The following is a 21,598-nucleotide window of genomic DNA, read 5'->3' on the forward strand; positions in this document are numbered from 1 at the left end:
TTTCTTTGAGTCTGTAGATGAAATTGGGAAGAACTGATATTATGACAAAATTGAGTCTTCCTAGCCACGTACAGAAATATATCTCCCTATTTATTTTTATCTTCAATTAATTTTAAAAAAATGTCTAATTATTTTACTTTTAAAAGTTTCAGAATATTTTAGTTATACAGTCGGTACTTTAAATATTTAGATTAGTGCTTACTTTTGTTGTTTTAAGAATATTTCACTGAGAAATGGTTTTAGTATGAGTCTGTTCCAATGTTTTGGCTTAATCTTTTGGGGACTTTTGTTAAATATATATTAGATTATTTTGTCAATATTCCATAGTATCACTTTATCTTGAATACATTTTTATACCTCTCATTTATTTTTATTTATTCATTTGTTTTATTTATTTATTTATTTATTTAGAGACAGGGTTTCTTGCCTGTCACCCAGGTTGGAGTGCAGTGATGTGATCTCGGCTCACTGCAACCTCTGCCTCCTGGGTTTAAGTGATTCTCCCGCCTCAGCCTCCCCAGTAGCTAGAATTACTGGAGTGTGCCATTATGCCCAGCTAATTTTTGTGTTTGTAGTAGAGATGGGATTTCGCCGTGTTAGCCAGGCTGGTCTTGAACTCCTAGGTTAAAGCTATCCACGTACCTCAGCCTCCCAAAGTGCAGCGTGAGCCAACACACCTAGCCTCCTCTCATTTATTTTTAAACTTTAAAAATTATTCTTTCTATCTCAGGTAACTATTGAAACAGTATCCACTATGTTTATTTGCTCCTGTGTTATGTTTTTTCTAGCTTTATCTTGACTTCTTAAAATTTTGTTCTTTCCTGTTTTTCTTTATTTGCGTACCCCCTCTTTTCAAGTCATCATTTGAACCAATCATCTCATTTTTTTTTTTTTTTTTTTTTTTTTTTTTTTTTTTGAGACGGAGTCTCGCTCTGTGGCCCAGGCTGGAGTGCAGCGGGGCAACCTCGGCTCACTGCAAGCTCCACCTCTCGGGTTCATACCATTCTCCTGCCTCAGCCTCCCGAGTAGGTGGGGCTACAGGTGCTCACTGCCACACCTGGCTAATTTTTTATATTTTTGGTAGCGATGGGGTTGCACCATTCACACGATGGTCTCGATCTCCTGACCTTGTGATCTGCCCACCTCAGCCTCCCTAATTGCTGGGATTACAGGCATGAGCCACGACGCCTGGCCTCATCTCATTTTTAATTTGTAAAAATAATTCTGATGTATGTGATTTTCTCAAAGCTCTCATTATCTTCTTAATATCAATTGCTCATTTAAAATTTTAGGTTACCATTTTTAATTGTTATGTGAGTTTGTTTTGTAAAAGTGTTTTCATTTTGATGTGTTACACTTAGTGTTTGTATATAGATTCTGATTGTAATACCTGATTGTAATACTTTTCTTAAAAATTTTAAGTGAAATAAATTTTTCTGTACCTTTAGAAGCATGGGAAGGGACAAGACAATTTTTTCATCTCCATTGCCCTAAAACCCTCTTCTATAGTTTCCATTAAGTGATCAAAAAAAGAAAAAAAAATGCTCCCTGCTTCCTGAGATTTGCCTTCTCAGCATCCTTTCTCACTTTTGTCTTCTTCTTGTGTTTCTTTTATTCTAGATATTTCACATCATTCCCCCTTCAGCGTTGAGCACTATTCTGGAAGAATGCTTCAGACTGTGAGTTTCAAAAGTGCCCAGAGCACAGAGTGATTTCTAAATTTACTAGGATCCCCTTCTATTCCATTTGCCACCTGGATTCTCATGACCCCCAGCCACTATTGTGAGCCAGTTTTCAGAGATGTCTGTGCACACTTAGCAAAGAGGGCTTCTCTTCTCACACCTATCAGACACCTCAGATGTTCACAGAATGTAGGGCTTGTAACTGCCCTGCTCTGCCCCTGCCTACTCACATATTGTCATCAAGTTTTGTCATAGATACTGCCTTTTGAGTTTTTGGTTTTGCTATATTCCTTGCAATGCCTATTTTAATTTTAAGAAGTTTCAGAAACTATGTCACCCTTGCCACCATCTTCCCAGGATTTATCTATAGATTACAATATTTTCCAAATGCTAATGGCTTAAACTGGATTGCCCCTCTCACTAATTCGCACACTTTTCTCAGGATACAGCATTTGTTCCTTCACTAATTCAATGAATATTTCTTGAGTGCCAGGCCTTTTTAACCACAATAGATGTAGGAGAAAGCAAGATTTGTAAAGCTTACATTCTCATTGTCAGAGAAAGCTTACATTCTCATTGTCAAGAAAATAATTAAGCACTCACATAATATGTCAGATAGTGGTCAAAACTATGAAGAACACTATAAAACTGGGAATTCAGAATTAAGAATACAGGGAGAAAGGAAGCTTCTTATTTCAAATCAAATAGGCAAGATAGATGTCTTTAAAGTTTTACAGGTAAACAGGGACTTGAAAAAAATAACAGAATGAGTCCTGTAGCAACTTGGGTGCATAGTGAATATAAATTCCAGAATGAAAAAAAAAATCAATCCAAAAGTCCCCAAGGCTGTTGCATTCTTGAGGAGCAGTGAAACAGCAAAAACTCCAGTATGGATGAAGAGGAGCACATAAGAATCAGAAAAGTAGGAGAAAAGCCCATAGATGCCATCTGTAAACTAGGCACGGTCTCATGAGCCACTGCAAGGATTTGGGATCCTTTTCTGAAGAAGGTGGGAAGCTACTGTACAAATTTCATGGATTCCAAACAGGATTTGGTTTATGTATTAAAAAAGAATTGTCAGTTTTTGAAGAATACATTTTAAAAAGCAAGGGCAGAAGCCGACGTGGAACAGGGAGGCCACTTACAAATCTACAGCAATAATCTAGAGATGATAAAGCTTAGAGGAAGGTAGAAGGTGAATACAGAGGAGACAGCAAGTGGCAAGACAGAATATGTTTTTAAAGTAGCTAGTTAAGGTTTAAGATGATGATCTTTGATATTGTTTGGCTGTTTCCACACCTAAATCTCATCTTGCATTGTAGCTTCTACAATTTCCATGTGTCATGGGTGAAACGCAGTGGGAGATAATTGAATCATGGGGCAGGTCTTTCCCATGGTATTCTCATGAGAGTGAATAAGTCTGTTGAGATCTGATGGTTTATAAAGGGAAGTTTCCCTGCACAAGTTCTCTTGTGTGCCACCATAGGAGACATGGCTTTCACCTTCTGCCATGACTATGAGACCTCCCCAACCATGCGGAACTGTAAACCTATTAAACCTCTTTCTTTCATAAATTGCCCAGTCTTGGGTATGTCTTTACCAGCAGTGTGAAAAAAACTAATACAATAAATTGGTACCAGGGGTGGGGTGCTGCTGAAAAGATACCCAAAAATGTAGAAGCAACTTTGGAACTAGGTAACAGGCAGAGGTTGGAACAGTTTGGGTGACTCAGAAGAAGACAGGAAAATGTGGGAAAGTTTGGAACTTCCTAGAAACCTGTTGAATGCCTTTGCGCAAAGTGCTGATAGTGATATTGACTTAAAGTCCAGGCTGAAATGGTCTCAGATGGAAATGAGGAACTTGTTAAGAACTGGAGCAAAGATGACTCTTGTTATGTTTCAGCAAAGAGACTGGCAGCAGTTTACCCCACCCTGGAGATTTGTGGAACTTTGAACTTGAGAGAGATAATGTAGGGTATCTGGTAGAAGAAATTTTGAAGCAGCAAAGCATTCAAGATGTGACCTGGGTGCTGTTAAAGGCATTCAGATTTATAAGGGAAGCAAAGCATAAAAGTTCAAAAAATTTGAAGCCCTACAATCCAGTATAAAATAAAATCAATTTTTTTTTAAGAGAGATTCAAGCCTGCTGCAGAAATTTGCATAAGTAATGAGGAGCTGAATGTTAATCCCCAAGACAATGAGGAAAATATCTCCAGGGCATATCAGAGGTCTTCATGGCAGCCCCTCCCATCACAAGCCCAGAGGCCTAGGAGGAAAAAATGGTTTGATGGGCCTGGGCTCAGGGTCCCTTTGCTGTGTGTAGCTTAGAGACGTGGTGCCCTTCATCCCAGCCATCCCAGTCATGGCTGAAAGGAGCTAAAGTACAGCTGGGACCATGGCTTCAGAGAGTGCAAGCCCCAAGCCTTGGCGGCTTCCATGTGTGGACTTCTGCAGGTGGACAGAAGTCAAGAATTAAGGTTTGGAAACCTCTGCCTAGATTTCAGAGGATGTTTGGAAACACCTGGATATCCAGGCAGAAGTTTGCTGCAGGTTAGGGCACTCCTTGGGAACTTCTGCTAAGGCAGTGCAAAATGAAAATGAAGCCCCCACAGAGTCCTGACGGGGGAGCTGTCTAGTGGAACTGTGAGAAGAGGGCCAACATCCACCAGACATCAGAACAGTAGATGCACTTACAGCTTGCACTGTGTGCCTGGAAAAGCTGCTTACACTGAATGCCAGCCCATGAAAGCAGCCAGGAGGGAGATTGTACCCTGCCAAGTCACAGGGGTAAAGCTGCCCAAGACCATGGGAACCTGCCTCTTCCACCAGCGTGACTTGGATGTGACACATGGAGTCAAATGAGATCATTTTGGAGCTTTAAGATTTGACTGCCCCACTGGATTTTGGACTTGTATGAGGCCTTTAACCCCTTTGTTTTTGTTGATTTCCCTCATTTCAAATGGGCATATCTATCCAATGCCTGTACCTGCATTGTATCTAGGAAGTAGATAACTTACTTTTGATTTTACAGGCTCATAGGCAAAAGGGACTTGCCTTGTCTCAGATGACACTTTGGACAGTTGACTTTTGAGTTAATGCAGAAAGAGTTAAGACTTTGGGGAACTGTTAGGAAGACATCATTGGTTTTGAAATGTGAGGACATGAGATTTGGGAGGGGATAGATGATATGATTTGACTGTGTCCCCACCAAATCTCATCTTGCATTGTAGCTCCCACAATTCCCATGCAGCATGGGAGGGACCCAGTGGGAGATAATTGAATTATTGGGGCAGATCTTTCCTGTGCTATTCTCATGATACTGAATAAATCTGAGATCTGATGGTTTTATAAAGGGGAGTTTAACTGAGCAAGTTCTCTGATTTTGTCTGCCGCCATGAGAGATGTGCCTTTCACCTTCTGCCATGATTATGAGGCCTCCCCAGCCATGCGGAACTGTGAGTCTATTAAACCTCTTTTTCTGCAAATTGCCCAGTCTTGGGTATGTCTTTATCAGCAGCATGAAAACAGACTAATACAATCTTCATCTGAGAAAGTAGAGCTGACTGTTGCATATTCATACCCAAATTCCAAATAGAAGTCCTCCACGGTCCATGTAAGTGTCAGGCACATAATTTTCAGTCTCTGTTTTGATTCCCTTTGAAGAATTATCACTCAATTCCCCCAAAATAATAAAAAGTTCTGTTTAACTTGGATCATTGAATATAAATGTGGAAGATAAATGAATAAGTAGCCTAACAATTCTTACCATCTTACTTTGCTCAAATGTTTTCATATCAGTGATGTTCAGGAGCCTCTCATATTCTAACTCTCAAGAGTCTCTTTCTCCATTCCCTGATCAAGCACAGGTTCTCCTTTGACTTTTTCCTTCCACCTCTGTTTTTGTTATAAAATGGGGAAGAAGGGGACGGTTGTACACAGGAAAGTGGTGGAAGAAAGTGAACAGAATAGCTTTTCTTTATCCAGTGGCAAGGTGTAGAGTGGGTACATTTATTCCTCTCTTTTCTTTCTTCTCTCCCTTCCTCTTTCTCTCTGTCTCTCTGTCTCTCTCTTTCTCCTTCCTTCCTTCCTTCTCTCCTTCCTTCCTTCCTTCCCTCCCTCCCTCCTTTCTTTTTCTTTCTTTGTTTCTCTTTCTTTCTTTCTTTCTTTCTTTCTTTCTTTCTTTCTTTCTTTCTTTCTTTCTTTCTTTTCTTTTCTTTTCTTTTCTTTTCTTTCTTTCTTTTCTTTCTTTCCTTTCTTTCTTTTCTTTCTTTCTCTTTCTTTCTTTCCTTTCTTTCTTTCTTTTTCTCATTCTTTCTTCTTTTTTTCATGTCACGTTGTTTCTCAGTGGCATAATGAAATAATCTGTGGAAGTCTAACAACTTGAGAAATTAAAAAACATTTTTACTCCCTCAAAATCACTCCATATATGGACTTCTGGGAGAAAAAAAAAAGTGGGACTCTGAAATGCTAGGTCAATGACACTTCATGAAATGTGAATTTTTAAAAATGAGGGAACATATGTAACTCTAACGAACTGATGTCTCCGTCCTCCTTCTGTTCTCTTTCCACCAGCCATACAAATGTGTTATTATCAAGCTCCAAGGTGAGAGAACAGATAGTTTTAGAAGCATGAGTGGGAGCAGGGTAGCATCTTTGTCCTTCAGACCATCAAATCATAGAGAGGACAAAACATTAAGAAACAGAAAGGGGTCATTTCTGAAAGCGAAGGTCTCCACATAGAGAATATTACTTTTCTCCTGTGCAATTTTGAAAGCAGGAAACACCTTCAAGTATGATATGTCACAGCATGGAAAAAAATGGGGACGAGATTGCTCTATAAATTGTCTGCAGAATGGAATGAAGAATCAACTTCTCAGACCAGAGGCCTAGTAGAGGAGAAAAGTGAAATCATTATGGATGAAATGAAGCTGATACTGCTGGTTGATATCAATATGGGACCTTATCTGAAAGTAGTTGGACCAGGAATCACACAATTTACTTCTGTTCCTTTAGCCCAAATTTATTCAAACCCTTAGCTACATTTACAAACTCTCAGCTACAAAAACGTTTTGAAATGTAGTCTTTATAGTTGACAGGCCAAGGCTTACCTCCTGAGTCAAATTTCTTAAGTGATCAAAAGACAGTATATAATATCAGGACTTTCAGTCATGACCATCAAGTCACGGTCAAGGGGTCAAGTCTTGAGAATATGCACATAAAACTCATTCCTGTAGGTTAGTGGCAGAACAGTTCCTGGGGACAACTGGAAATCTCTTTCTCAAATGTAAATATCCACCAGTAGAAAATTTAAAAGACCAAAATGAATAACTGACTGCTCAGTAGAATAAGATAGTCTGTATCCATTTATAAAGGAATAATATCATGGGAAATGTTTCACATTTTCTTCTAAACGGGATAAAGGAAAGATATAAAACATTCTGCAAAATAAGAACACAATAGATATAGAGAGGTGTACATGTAATTGTAGGTTAAGTCAGAATAGTGAGGTTTCATATATAGACATAAATTCTTTCCATTTTGTAAGAATAAAAATGTGTCTCTTTTATACTGAGGATAGTCCATGAGTGTGTCTTTAATATTTCCACCTCTGCTTTTCCCCAAAATATCTGTTCAACAGATAATATTTTTACCATGAAAATGTAAGCTTATTTTAACATGTTTTCATCATCCTCTTTTTTTCATAAACAGTTCTAGGCAGAGAAAACCTGCTTTAGATGGAATACTCTTATTTATGTTACTTAACTCAGATCAAGTTATGGATTTAGAATCTTAAGTTATGTTTAGTTTAGAAATAAATGAAGTTACGTTAGTTATGTTCATACCCTGGCAATATGTGTGAGGTACAGTGTTAAACATAGGGATATCTTTACACTGATCCAAAGGTGTGACTTGTTTAAACAGCTGTGTCTCTCAAATTTCTCTTTTTGAGGGAGATGGGGAAGTAAAATTCTTGAATCCTTATAGAATACTAAGGTAGCCTAAGCAGATACCCAGGTATAATTCTTATTTATACTGAAGTCACAAAACACCAGTGGAAAGAACTTGAATGTGTCCAAAAATAGAGTGTAAAAATATAATGTTATCAATGGACTGGGGATGTGAACAGGTAAAATCAAGTGAAAAGTAGGGTCTTTTGTAGACAGTCTCCAGAAATACTCTGGTAGCTCAGTTAGACAAAGCTATACTTCCTGAATATTGAGAGGGATTGTTGCTTTGAATATAGAGGGAATCTGTATGCGAACTTGTTTGAAATCAAGTCTTTGAACAACTCATAAAAGATCTCTACCATCCATCATCTCAGGACACTTTGCTGAATTTTCACTGACCCTTCCCAGAAGTTGAGTGAAAAACTGTGTTGTACCGACAGCCTCTGCTGAGAAGGCTGGGTACCTACAGAGGAAGACCTATCCTTTCTCATCAGAAACAGAAGTGACTATAAGATGTGAAGAGGCACATGACATGAGGATCTCCTATGAGTGACAGAAGGAGGCAAGGGTGACTCATTGTTTTCATAGTAGAATTCCTGAAAGCAAGAAAAACTAACAGGAGCAGAGCTGCCTGTGGAAACAGAGATAGAGAGGAAGCTGTGCTCTCCTAACGGCCATCCACGTTGGATTGGATGGATACCTTGTAACTTGGTAGATGGAGTTCCTGTTAAAATTTGAGCTGGGACATTCTTAAGTTACATTTAGTTGTGAAATAAATGAAGTTCTGATATAATGACCCTGCCCCACACTTTTTCTAGGATTTCAAGCTCTGTTCAGACTCCCCCTTCAACCTCTCTAGGAGGTTGTGCTCACGTGCATGGTCAACTCCACACAACATCACAGGACTCAGGAAGGGGCCACGTCATGGGGATATGCAAATAAAACTCTAATTCCTATACGATAATTGGGGAACAGTTCCTGGGGACAACTAGAAATCTCTTTCTCAGATGTAAATATCCACCAGTAGAAAATTTAAAAGACCAAAATGAATAACTGCTCAGTAGAATAAAATAGTCTGTATCCATTCACAAAGGAATGATGTCATGGGAAATGTTTCACATTTTCTTCTAAATGGGATAAAGGAAAGATATAAAACATTCTGCAAAATAAAAACTCAATATATAAAGAGAAGTGTAAATGTAATTTTAAGTTAATTCAGAATAGTGAGGTTTCATATATAGACATAAATTCTTTCCATTTTGTAAGAATAAAATGTGTCTCTCTTATAGCAAGGATAGTCCATGAGTGTGTCTTTAATATTTCCACCTCGCTTTTCCCCCAAATTTCTGTTCAACAGACAATATTTTTACCATGAAAATGTAAGCTTATTTTAACACATTTTTATTCTATTTTTTTCATTCCTTGGCTTAGAGGAGGTAAAATGTGAATATTTCATGTTAATTTATTTGATAATTTTTGCATAAAGAATAGTTTCTTTGCCTGATTATTTGACATCTATAATTTTAGGCATTATAAACATTATAGAATACTTTTTTTCTTCTTAATCTCAATAGCATATACTATCCTTTGTGCCAGCCAAAAAAAAAAAAAAGAATAAAATGGAAAAAGAAGAGAAATATGGATATCTAAGTGAAATAAATATGCCTCAATTAAAAAGATCTTCATTCAATTTTCACTGCTTTAACTACACTGGCAGAAGCTAAAAGATTTCAGGATACATTGATATATTTGTAGAATTCAAAATGCTATTTGTTTTGAACTCACATGCATAGCGACTTTAAGTCATTTTTTTTTTCTATGATTGGGAAGGCCATGCTATCTCACTAATAGAAATGCGGTATGTGAGAGTCCCCTAAGTAATAGATAATTCCCATTCTGTTCAGATGCTTAAGTGAATTTGAGGTCTGTGTTCAGCTTGAAAGCCACTTGGATAGAGCACCCAACCACACACAATTGCCAGCACATTACACAAGGGAAAATGCAGAAAATGAAATTGCTGGTAAAGATAATTGCTGTGAATGCAGACTCTGATAGCAGGAGTCTATGGAATACCATACCATCTATTGTTAGCCAGTAAATAAAAGATGCTGTGCTTTGGCTTCAATTTGGGAAAAAGTGGCGGTAGGTTAAGATACCTTAGTGAGTTGGGTAATGAAAGTGTAAAGGTTGGTCCTATTAAGATCACCAATAAATTATAACCCAACAGAACTGGCTCAGTGGGCAGAATAGTTATATGTGGCCAGGGTGCTCATCCTGTTGTTTAGAATGACATCTTTTGGAGAAGTACAATTGCGCTTCCTCTAAAGACTCCTTTCTTTCATCTGAGAAAAAAAGCAGTGGGGAAGAAAGAATAGCAACATTAAAAATATCTAATACAGACAAAAAAGTGCAAAGAAGAATACACATTTGAAAAATGATACCATAATTGTCAACATGGTGGAAAATAAAGAGATAAAGCATTAAATTCAAGAAATAGAGGTAGTCATGGGTATTATATTCAGAGTATATTCACTCTGAGAATCCCAGCCAAAATGAGTTGGTGTGGAGGTAAAAATAATCTGGCAGACACATCTGAAAATAAGGTACAGAAACTTGACAAAAATCTATTGTAAATCTTGATTGATAAAAACAATTTAGATTTTCCCAAAAAGTAAATTAGAAATCTACGTTCAGTTCATATCAACTTTCTGAAGTAAATACTAGTAATTTGGTCAATAGTGAAATACAGAAGCCAACATCACAGCATCCAAAAAAGAGAGGATGGTTATGAATATAAATGTGTGTAATTGTTACAACCCCTAACTGGAGAAGCAGGTATCTTTTAAGGTATTAGATAGCCTGGTAGTTTAAGAAGTGTTTGGTAATTTTTATCCAAGAAAGTTTTCTCAAGTGGTGGTTTATATGTGGTCTCAAATATTATTAAGGCAGCTTTTGGGGGCAGTCTCAGGTTTGATGCCTGTTTCCCCTAGAGAAGCAACATTTTTCTCATTGATACAATGAGGCTCTTGGGAGTTTTTCTTTTCAAAAAAAGATGCATGTATCAAAGGTGAGAATTCAACATACTTTGGCATAACAAAGAATTCTACTTACTAGAAAGAAACTTGGACCGTTCCTTGGAATTCACTGGATCACAGTTTAGTCTATCTTGATTATAGGAGATAACAGTATTTATCAATCCATTGTTATATTGGATCTTATCTCCTGAAATACAACTGTATTGTAATTGAAGTCACAACCTAAAATTGGATGGTTTAAGAAATCAAGTAAAAGGGAAGCTCACACATCAGTTTTCATTTTTGTTTTGAAGTAAGAGTACATGCTATAATATTTGCTAGTGGCAATTGCTGTAAAATGTGAGGAGTTATTTTGTTAAGAAGATCGAGTTCTAGAGCAGAGCAGAATTCTTCAATCATTCATGGCAGAATGAAAAAGGTTGGTGTGGTTCTTGTCTAAATTACTCAGTTCTTAAAAATTTAAAATCATCATGAACCATTATCCTTTATGGAGTTATTTGAAGAAATTAAAGTTTAGAATTTTGTGTACAGGTAGAGTTTCCCCCCATTAATAGTGCCTTCTTAATATAAGTTGGTGTTCACTATTACAAAATACCAGTGGGGCCAAAGAATCCCAAGATCTTTGTAAAAAGGAAATCTTTTAGTGTCAGATTGTCCCTTCTAATACCTTTGGAGATGATGTATCTTTGATTTCTTCATAAAATATTTTAACTGTCAAGACTCTTGAAGATCATGGGTAAGCAAATGATTTTCTTTTTTAACATGGTTGGTTTAAGTAATATTTTGAAATTCACTTATTTTAAGATTACAGAGAATTATAGTCATGAAAACTTAATGTTTGTACCTTCCTGACTACATTCTCTTAAGAAAATATTTCATAGGCAGATAATGAAGACCATGCAGAAGTCTGAGCTGTAGGCATGCTTCTTATTTGTACTTATTCTGCCTTCATTTATGCTGTGGAAAATGAAATTCCAGCAACATTCTTCAATTCTGTTATTTCGATACTTCTAAAAATATATTTGTTTTTACTATATTGTGCTTTTCAAAGTCATAACTAAAGAACTTTGTTTTTACATATTGTTTGTTAATGCTTTATTTTAATAAACTTCAAAGTCTGCTTTAAAAAAAAAGGAGAGAGAGGAGCATTAAAGGGGAGCGTAGGAGTTACCACAATTCATAAAGAAATAAACTTAAAAATAAATACATTTAAAAAGATATAAGATATTAACTCACTCTATTTTGAAATGCTATAATTCACAATGAACAGTAAAATGAGGGTCTTTTTGGTCTCATAAGAGGTTTTCTTTGTAGAGAAAGTGGCAAATCTCATTATTCGACTTTTTTGGGTGATTGGAGATGCTGTGATGCAATATTATTATTTTTATTTTCCTTAAGGTCCTGTAATTTTGATCTGTGATGGTGTGCCCTAATATTTTTTATCCAAAAAAGACTATTTTTAAATATCTTGTTGATCTACCTCCTGTTTACTACAGTAAACTCTCATTACGACCATCTCCATTCAACATATGACCTAATTATATAGTCAAAAACCAAGAGCACATCATCATAATTCTCATATTCAATAATAGAATATTTTTTTTTCTATAACTACTATTTTGTTTGATTCCCATTAGAGTAGAGACAGTTGAGTATAAATTTTAGAGAAATACTTTGGATTTCAGGTTTAGAAAAGCTGATGAGTGCTTTTCTTCACTGCCAAAATCCAATTAAAATGAATGAAGTATAAAAGCAGGAGATAAGCTAGGCATGTCGGCCCAGGCCTGTAATCCCAGCACTTTGGGAGGCCAAGGTGGGTGGATCACTTGAGGTCAGGAGTTGAGACCAGTCTGGACAACATGGCAAAATCCCATCTCTATTAAAAAAAAATAATAAGTAAAATAAAAATACAAAAATTATCTCGGTGTGGCAGTGCGTGCCTGTAGTACCAGCTACTCAGAAGACTGGGTCAGGAGAATCTCTTGAACCTGGGAGATGGAAGGCTGCAGTGAGCCAAGAGCACACCTCTGCACTGAATCCCGGGCAAAAGAGTGAGACTCCATCTCAAGGGAAAAACAAAACAAAACAAGAGATCATCCATAGCCCCTAGGAAACCTTTATGGGTACCACTGGTGTACCTGAAACAGGAAGCTGTCCAAAAGATAGAAAGGAAACAGAATTAAGTTGCTGAAACTGCAACCTGCAGACAGATACGAGATATGTACATACATACAGGAGGACCCCCAAATCAGAGACAGCATGACCTAGGGGAAAGCATCCCATAGGCCAGAAAGAGATTTTGACAGAAGATTTCAGAATCGCTCTTTCAGTATTCAGTCTCAGCCAAGCATCAGTGTTTACCCTCAAGGTAAAGCTGCAACTACAGGTCTATAAAGGAAGTGGAGTAGCTTCTTTTTCCAACAAAAGAAATTGATCCTAGAAAGAGAAAAAGAGTAAGGTTCTCATTATTCTTCTGCCACAATAAACAAGGAGCACCTCCTCACCAAAAGCCAACCCTCAGACCAGAAACATGCCAGGCTACTCACTACAGCAGGCTCTGAAACCAGCAGCTGGGTTGACCATCAGGTAACACTGAGCGTTGCAGCAGCTGAGGAAACCTGTGCCATCTGCCAACACTGATTTGGACTTTCACATATGCTTATTAACAGGTCCTCAAAGGCCAAACACTATTTGAAGAAGAATAACTAAAACATAAAGGCAAAAAAAGACCTACTGGAAGAAGCAGTAACAAACTTAAAAAAAGTTCCTTAAGCCAGAAGAAGTTATAGGAGATATCATAGTTCTAAAATGAGAAAAGTTGCTAAAAATAACAAATAATTATAGAAATCAAATATTCTTTATACTTTAAGAACAACAACCATAATAACTAAGTGAAATGCTGAATATCAAAATTGATGTGGTAAAAGGATTAATTATTGATATGGTTTGCCTGTGTCCCCACTCAAATCCCATCTTGAATTGTAGTTCCCATAATCCCCGTGTGTCATAGAAGGGACCCAGTGGGAGGTAATTGAATCCTGGGGGCAGTTAGCCCCATGCAGTTTCATGATCTGAGTTCTCACAAGCTCTGATGGTTTTATAAGGGGCTTTTCCCCCTTCACTTGGCACTTCTCTCTCCTGCTGCATGTGAAGAAGGACGTGTTTGCTCACCTTCCACCATGATTGTAAGTTTCCTGAGGCCTCCATAGCCATGTGGAACTGTGAGTCAATGAGACCTCTTTCCTTTACAAATTACACAGTTTTGGGCAGTTCTTTATAGCAGTGTGAGAATGAATTAATACAATCATCATGAAGATGGATTGAGTAATTTGCCTAAAAGTCAGTAAAAAAGTAATTAAAACAAATAAACCCCAAAAGAAAAACACACATATAAAAAAGAAAGAGAAAAGCTAGATGAGGCATACAGAAGCTGCAATATTTGTTTAATATTAATTCTAGAAAGGAAGAACAAAGAGAGAGCAGAGAAAGCAAAAATCAACTAACTAAATGAAAATTCTCTGTGGTAAAAATGAGTCATTTTTCCCGATTACAAATGCTCACATAATCTCTTCCAAGAGGCTTTGCCTTTCCCAGACAGATTTTTGGTACCTGGAGAATTTGGGATACGTTATCTGGTTTTACCCTGAGGAATCTCCTCTTCCACATGTGTTGAAACAGACCAGAATGGGAGCAGAGGCTACAGAAACAACATTGTTACTCCCTGTATTAGTCCATTCTCACACTACTATAAAGAACTGCCTGAACTGGCTTATTTTTAAAGGAAAGAGGTTTAATTGACTCACAGTTCAGCGTGGCTGGGGAGTCCTCAGGAAACTTACAATCATGGCAGAAGGCTAAGGGAAAGCAAGGCACCTTCTTCACAAGGCAGCAAGAAGAAAAAGTTTCAATCAAAGGGGGAAAGTACCCTTATAAAACCATGAGATCTCATAAGAACTCACTCACTATCACGAGAATAGCCTGGAAAAACCAACCCCATGATTCAATTACCTCCACTTGATCTCTCCCTTGACACATGGGGATTTTGAGAATTACAATTCAGCATGAGACTTGGGTGGGGACACAAAACCTAATCATTCACTCCTGTATGCTGCTCACTTTCAGGCTGGAGGTACCTTGAGGCTTTTCCATCTCTGAGGAAAAGCTTTTCCTTCCTCTGCAGTCTTCTCTTGTATCTGCGCTCATCTGAACAGTGGTTGGTCACTCAGTGCTACCCTAACCATTTTCCCCTGCCTGCTGCTGTCTTCTCCCATTCTGAGTATGCTTATGCATTTATTCCTTCCTATCCTTCTACTATATTTATTCAGCTGCCTTTCTAGAAAGAGGAAAATGCCGAAGCGTGAAGCATCATCCTTATATGACTTGGTAATGCTTGATTGTGACTTTGTGACACAGCACAATTCAATTTTAGGAATGGAAGGCAAAGAATCAGGGGCCACTGTATCTGCTTTTTAATAATTCAGCAGTTATAAGATACATAATTTTGGAAAATAGAAATTTTGAGAAAAATTTCCTCAACCATATCTGAGAAAAATCGTGAAATAAAACATGAAAAATGGTAACTCTGACAATTGTTTTTTAAACAGTCCAATTACAGAAATGGAGAGAAATTATGCAGAAATTAAGGAGAAGTTTTACAGCATATTATGTTATAATGTACTATAGTCACAGGAAACATATTAAACGCTATGAATTTTGTTACTATTTGATTTTTGAGGATTTAACACAGTTTTATCTCTTTTTTCCAAAAGCATAAAATTAATTTAACATCAAAAATGCATATGTGATAACATATTAAATATGTTTGAACATTTACCTTGGTTTTATAAGACCTTGAATGCCCTAATGTAATTAATAAAATATTGAGCTATTGATAAAATAGTTGAATAAAACAGATGAAAAATTCTGCAAAAACTGAGTTATAATACTTGTAAACTGCCCACATCTAATTGTATAATTATCTAACTAGCATTTTAATCTTTTCCCAGTTAAATAATAAAATTTCTTTCTTTTTTTTTTTTTTTTGAGATGGAGTCTTGCTCTGCTGCTAGGCTGGAGTGCAGTGGTGTGATCTCAGCTCACTGCAACCTCTGCCTCCCAGGTTTGAGTGATTCTCCTGCTTCAGCCTCCGGAGTAGCTGGGATTACAGGCACATGCCACCACACCCAGCTAATTTTTGTATTTTTAGTAGAGATGGAGTTTCATCATGTTGGCCAGGATGGTCTTGATCTGTTGACCTCGTGATCCATCCGCCTCGGCCAAATGCTTCAATGAGCTTAATAAAGGAACCACAGTAAGGTGAAATGTGCATGAGATACAAAATTAGAGAAATTTGTGCTGAAATTCCATTACAGTATATACCGTCAATGCAACCTTCAGTGTAATATTTATCTTTTCCCAAACCTTACTTTTCCGGTCTATAAATGGGAATTGATTCTGAGCTGGGCCAATGACTTTCTTTAACCAATAGAAATAAGTAGAAAGGATGCCACACCAATTCAGGTTAAGTGTTCAGAGGTCCTAGCAGTTCCTATACACAATCATAGTGTCTGGTTTTCCACTTGTAACATTGTTTGTTTTTCTCTAGCCCGCAAGTCTCAGGTCTAAGACCTTTGATAAGATCAATAAACCTTCTTTTTATCAGTTATGTCCTGGTCTTTATGGGAAGCACTCTATGTCTTGTCAAGGAATTATCTCTCTGATGTCATAGTCTGGAATATAAAATCCTATTTCTTGATACATACAAATCATTATGTCTGAATCCCCCATATTTTGTTTCAGTTATCAGAAAACAAACAAAAAAAACTTTCAAGCCCTACCTGTGTCTCTGTCTTCCACTTTATGAGAATATTAATGCTAAAGAACATATATTCCTCCTTCCTCCCACAACCCCCTACTTAGGGTATTCAAACCACATATTAATTTGTATCTTTTCTGACTCATGTCACTATGATTCAGGGTGTCCCCAGCTGTGCTACCGAAAGCCTACTGTCTGCTCATGTAAGTCCATGCTCCTCAGATGGATACCATTAAACCCTACTCTCAAAAGCATAGGAATAGAAAGGTGACAAAAAGAGGAGGAATTGCTCTAGCTAAACACATTTTTCCAAAAGAGGTGGCTTTTCAAAACATTGAAAGTATTTTTTGAATGAAATTGTTGTTGAATGTGACAAAACATTTAAGGAAGCCCTTTGGCAGAAATGCCTCTACTTTAAGTGAATGAAACATTTCTAGTCAAACCCTGAGATGCATGGAAAAGGCAAATAAAGGTGACATGTTTTTCATTTGCATACTTCCCTACTGATGCATTTATGATGTGCAATGATGGAGCCTGCCTTTCCTTCTGCACAATTATATCTTACAAGAGTGCTCTCTCTCAATTATGTTTTCCCCTTTAAACTGTATCCCTAACTATGACTTACCCCTCTACAGAGGACACACTCTCTGGGAAAAATCTTGGTACAATTTGTACAGTTTCTCATATGTACAGATTCTGTTCTTTTGACTTTATTTCCATATTCTGTTTCCATCTCAAAACAACATCATTTTTACATGAATTTTGATTACCTCTACCTCCAAAGTATTTCTTCTTTTTTTTTTCCTCTCCCTTAATTAAGAACTGTACAGTTAGGGTGGAATCTAGAAACCATCCAAGCTTTCTTACTTTGAAAATATTGAAGGGTAGAAAGATTAAATGACTTCCCCAAAGTAACCCAGCTAATTAGTAGAAATTAGACTGGAGCCCAGTTCTGGTGTTGACAGCATCCTTTAACTATTAAGTAGTGCTTTATGAATTGTTTCTAATTCACTGAGGGTAAAGACGTGATCACAAACTTGTTTATCCTAAAGCAGCTTAAATTTGTGGCTAGTTTAGAAAGAAGATAAACATAAAAATATGCTGATATGGTTGGCTCTGTGTCCCCACCCAAATCTCATCTTGAATTGCACTCCCATAATTCCCATGTGTTGTGGGGGGGACCCAGTGGGAGATAATTTGAATCATGAGGGCGGTTTCCCCCATACTGCTCTTGTGGTAGTGAATAAGTCTCACAAGATCTGATGGTTTTATCAGGGGTTTCCACTTTTGCATCTTCCTCATTTTCTTTTGGTGGCGCCATGTAAGAAGTGCCTTTTGCCTCCCACCCATGATTCTGAGGCCTCCCCAGCCACATGGAACTATAAATCCAAATAAACCTCTTTTTCTTCCCAGTCTCGGTTATGTCTTTTTCAGCAGTGTGAAAATGGACTAATACGTATGGTAAGAACACAAGAACAATTTTCTCACACAACATACTTATTCAATCTAGTTAGCTGGGCATGGTGGAAGGTAACTGTAGTACCAGCAGCTTAGGAGGCTGGTTGAGGAGGGTCACTTGAGCCCAGGAATTCAAAGCAATAGTGAACTATGATGGTGCCACTGCACTCCACCTTAGGCAACAGAGTGAGACCTTGTCCCAAAAACAAACAAACAAACAGCTACACTAATTGTAGTCTTCTTGCTGAACTACCAAGTTAAAATACTACGTGTAACTGTACCTGCTAAACAGATCTCCTTGAGAACCGGGCAGAGACGATTCTTGGGATAGTAATTCTTTGTAAACCTCTTGCATTTATTGTCTCCTACTCTCTGGCAATCTCTACTTACTTTCTACGAGTGTCAGTAATTGACAACTATTAGTACATAGCTGGTAGCAAATCTAATCTCTATCAACAAACATCACAACTATCGAGTATAAAATGTCCAGGTACATTTTTTTTTAAAGATAGACTCTCACTTTGTCACCAGGCTGGAGTACGGTGGTGCAATCTTGGCTCACTGCAAACTCCACCTTCCAGGTTCAAGCGATTCTCCTGACTCAGCCTCCCGAGTAACTGGAATTGCAGGCACGTGCCACCACACCCAGCTAATTTTTGTATTTTTAGTAGAGACAGGGTTTCACCATGTTGGACAGGATGGTCTCGATCTCCTGACCTCGTGATCTGCCCGCCTCGGCCTTCCACAGATACACCACCCTTAATTCACTCTTCCCTCTTACAGTGGAAACTTGCGACTGGTCCTCTGGGAGAATTCCATTGTTTCTCAGTGGGGTGTCAGAACCCTTGCCTTCAAGACTCTTCTACTTGGCATGGATTAATTCCACTTTGGGAAATTGGCATGGTTTATCTGTAAGATAGAATCAATCATGAGGCAGTAGTTTTTAGAGATTTTCTTATTCTCAACATGAACATATTCATTCATTCAACATATAGTCATTGAGTACATATTGTTATAGCCCAGGAAAAATGCTGGGGGAAAATATTGAGCAAGAATGACAATGTTCCTGATTTCATGGAGCTTTTAATATCTCACAGAGATAAATGTTTTTAAGAGTGTAGTATGTACTATAATAGGGAAAGTGAAAAATATTAATAGAGAATAGAATAGTGGCAACTAAGCTAGTTTTAGAAAAGTCTACCTAGAAGGCGTAGCATCTATGCCAAGACTTGAGATGAGGAAGCTGGCCAGCAGGACTGGCTATATAATTTGTGGGGCCTGATGAAAAGTGAAAATGTGGAGTCCGTTGTTAAAAAATTCTTGTGGATTTGAAGAAAGTTGGAGCAGAACATTAAATCAAGTTTTGGGGTCCTTCTGTGCACGGGGCTACATGAGATTCACAGGTCTCAACTCATGAAACCGGTCCTGTTACCCAGAGATGAGAAGGACTAAGAACACAGTCACGACAGGTGGGAATAGTGTATGCGAAGCCCTGGTGGTCACAGTGGATACTGGATGTGCAGAGCTTCAAAAAGCCCTGTAGGATTGGTGACAAGAGTGCAATAGATAAGACAGTGTAAGTACCTTGATGTTTTCCCTCCATAAACCTCAGTAAAATTACAGATCATGTTCCAGGTACTTTTTCAGTGTTTTCCGTGAACATAATTATGTGATTCTCACTATGACCCTATAAGACATACTCTATCATTGCTCTCATTTTACAGATGAAAATCTTGAAGCAGGCAAGTTGAATCATGTTGCCAAATTCACATTAGAGACCATGTATTAGCGCTGGGCTTTGAGCCAAAGCAGTCTAGTTTCTGAGTCTAGATGTACTCAGTAAACTCTACTGCCTCTCTGCTATCATAATCCATATAAACTCTAGAAACCAATTTTAGTTCATACATCTACTGACTTTTCCTTATCTACATACACACTTCACAGATTCTTTGAATGCTCTTTTTTCTCCTATAGGCTCAAATTCTCTACTGAATTCTGAAACCTGTCTTGTAGGACTTCTCTTTCTTTTTACAATGAAACTCTGCCCTCCCCTGCCCTTTCTGAGGGTGGGTGCTCCACATGAAGACTCCCGCTGCACTGCTTAGGGATGCTCTATCTCTACCCTTTTTTGTAGCCCTTGGGTTTGGCCTACTTCTGCCAGGCCTCAGGGAAAACCTACGGGAAAGAGTTGGGGGGTAGGCACCTCACTTTGTGGCTGGGCTGCCTCAGAATTCTGATCTGTCACATCAGGCACTCATTGTTCTATAAACATTTGGCGAGATTCTCCTTATCCCTTTCTGGAACAGATTGCCCTTTTTCTGGAAGTTCTGCATCGGACAAGAGAACTGGCGTCAAGTGTCTCCTTAAAGTGTCCTTCATTTTTTGGAGTCTACTTCATGTAGGTTTCTTCGTATTTTCAGGTCTCTGTTGAGTTTAAGAAATGTTGTACAGCTTATCTGGATTGTTTCTGATGTTAGAGTAAAATTAATGGCCTCCAACTTTCTACATAGGAAGCACTAGAGGAAAGCTACATATTTATATCCTGAAGAAATGTTTATGCACACTCTATGTTAAAAAAAAAGTTTAATGAGCACACTTCCTTGTGCTCAGTAAAGTTCATAGAGGCAGCACACATCGAGAAAAAGAATCATTGAATTTGGAGTTTTAACCTAGATTCACATCTTACCTATGTTGTTTGCAAGCTACACAATCAATCTTGATAAATTTTATTTCCTTTATATGCAAAAAGTCTGTATGGACATTTATGTCATAGAGATGTTATAACAACGAACATAAAGAAAATTGGCTTAGCCCATATCAGCTGCTATGATGAAATAGCATAAACTGGGTAGTTTATAAACAATATAATTTATTTCTCACAATTGTGGAGGCTGGGAAGCCCATGATCAAGGCACCGGCAGATTTGTTGTCTCCTGAGGGCCCGCTGTGTGGTTTATAGATTGTGGCTTCTCACTGAATCCCCATGTGGTGGAAGGAGCTACTAGCTTTCTATGTTGTCTTTTATAAAAACACTAATGCCAATCATAAGAGCTCTACTCTTATGATCTAATCTCCTACCAAAGTTTCCACTTTCTAATAACATAACTTTGAGGTTAATATTTCAATATTTGGACTTTGTGGGGAGCTAAATCTTCAGTTCATTGCTGAAGTTATTTCACATGCAGCAGCCTTCAATTAACTTAAGTTCCCTTCTCTGGTCTCCTTTTCCTAACTGCTTTACTCATAGGAATTCTAGGCATTAAGGAAGCAAGTGAAGAGAGAACTTTCAATGAGTAGTTACGGCTGGAAGGTAGAGATGGTTTTAAGAACTCCATAGATATATTCGATAAGCATCTACTTTCTGGTTGATGGTAGAGCTTCCCAATCAATGTGCTCCGAATGGGTTATACCACTGGGTACATTGGCAATATTTGATACATTCTAGCTTTTAGATGGTTAGATGAGAGCAGGAGGAGCTTGAGTCCACAGGATTGGTCACCTTCAGCTATGGGGGCCCCATTCAGGGATTCTCAAAGGAGCATCTAAGTAGAAACCAACCTAATGGTACTTCCCGTACATGATACCAAAAACCTGCTGCTGTTTAGCCATACACAGAGCCTTGCCAAGTGGTGCACTGCCAGCTGGTCATCTCTACAGCCAG

At 37.9% G+C, this 21,598-nt stretch overlaps 1 long non-coding RNA gene across 1 annotated transcript in view; it reads left to right on the plus strand.

Moving 5' to 3' along the window:
- Window positions 1-21,598, plus strand: part of LOC135971094 (uncharacterized) — a 143,729-nt gene that overhangs the window by 64,748 nt on the left and 57,383 nt on the right. Inside the window, exon 2 of the long non-coding RNA XR_010587173.2 lies at window positions 1,621-1,679. This is a non-coding gene — a long non-coding RNA (uncharacterized lncRNA). The remainder of the gene's footprint in view (window positions 1-1,620; window positions 1,680-21,598) is intronic.

This window comes from Macaca fascicularis, chromosome 6 (assembly GCF_037993035.2).
Source record: "Macaca fascicularis isolate 582-1 chromosome 6, T2T-MFA8v1.1".
Taxonomy (NCBI): domain Eukaryota; kingdom Metazoa; phylum Chordata; class Mammalia; order Primates; family Cercopithecidae; genus Macaca; species Macaca fascicularis.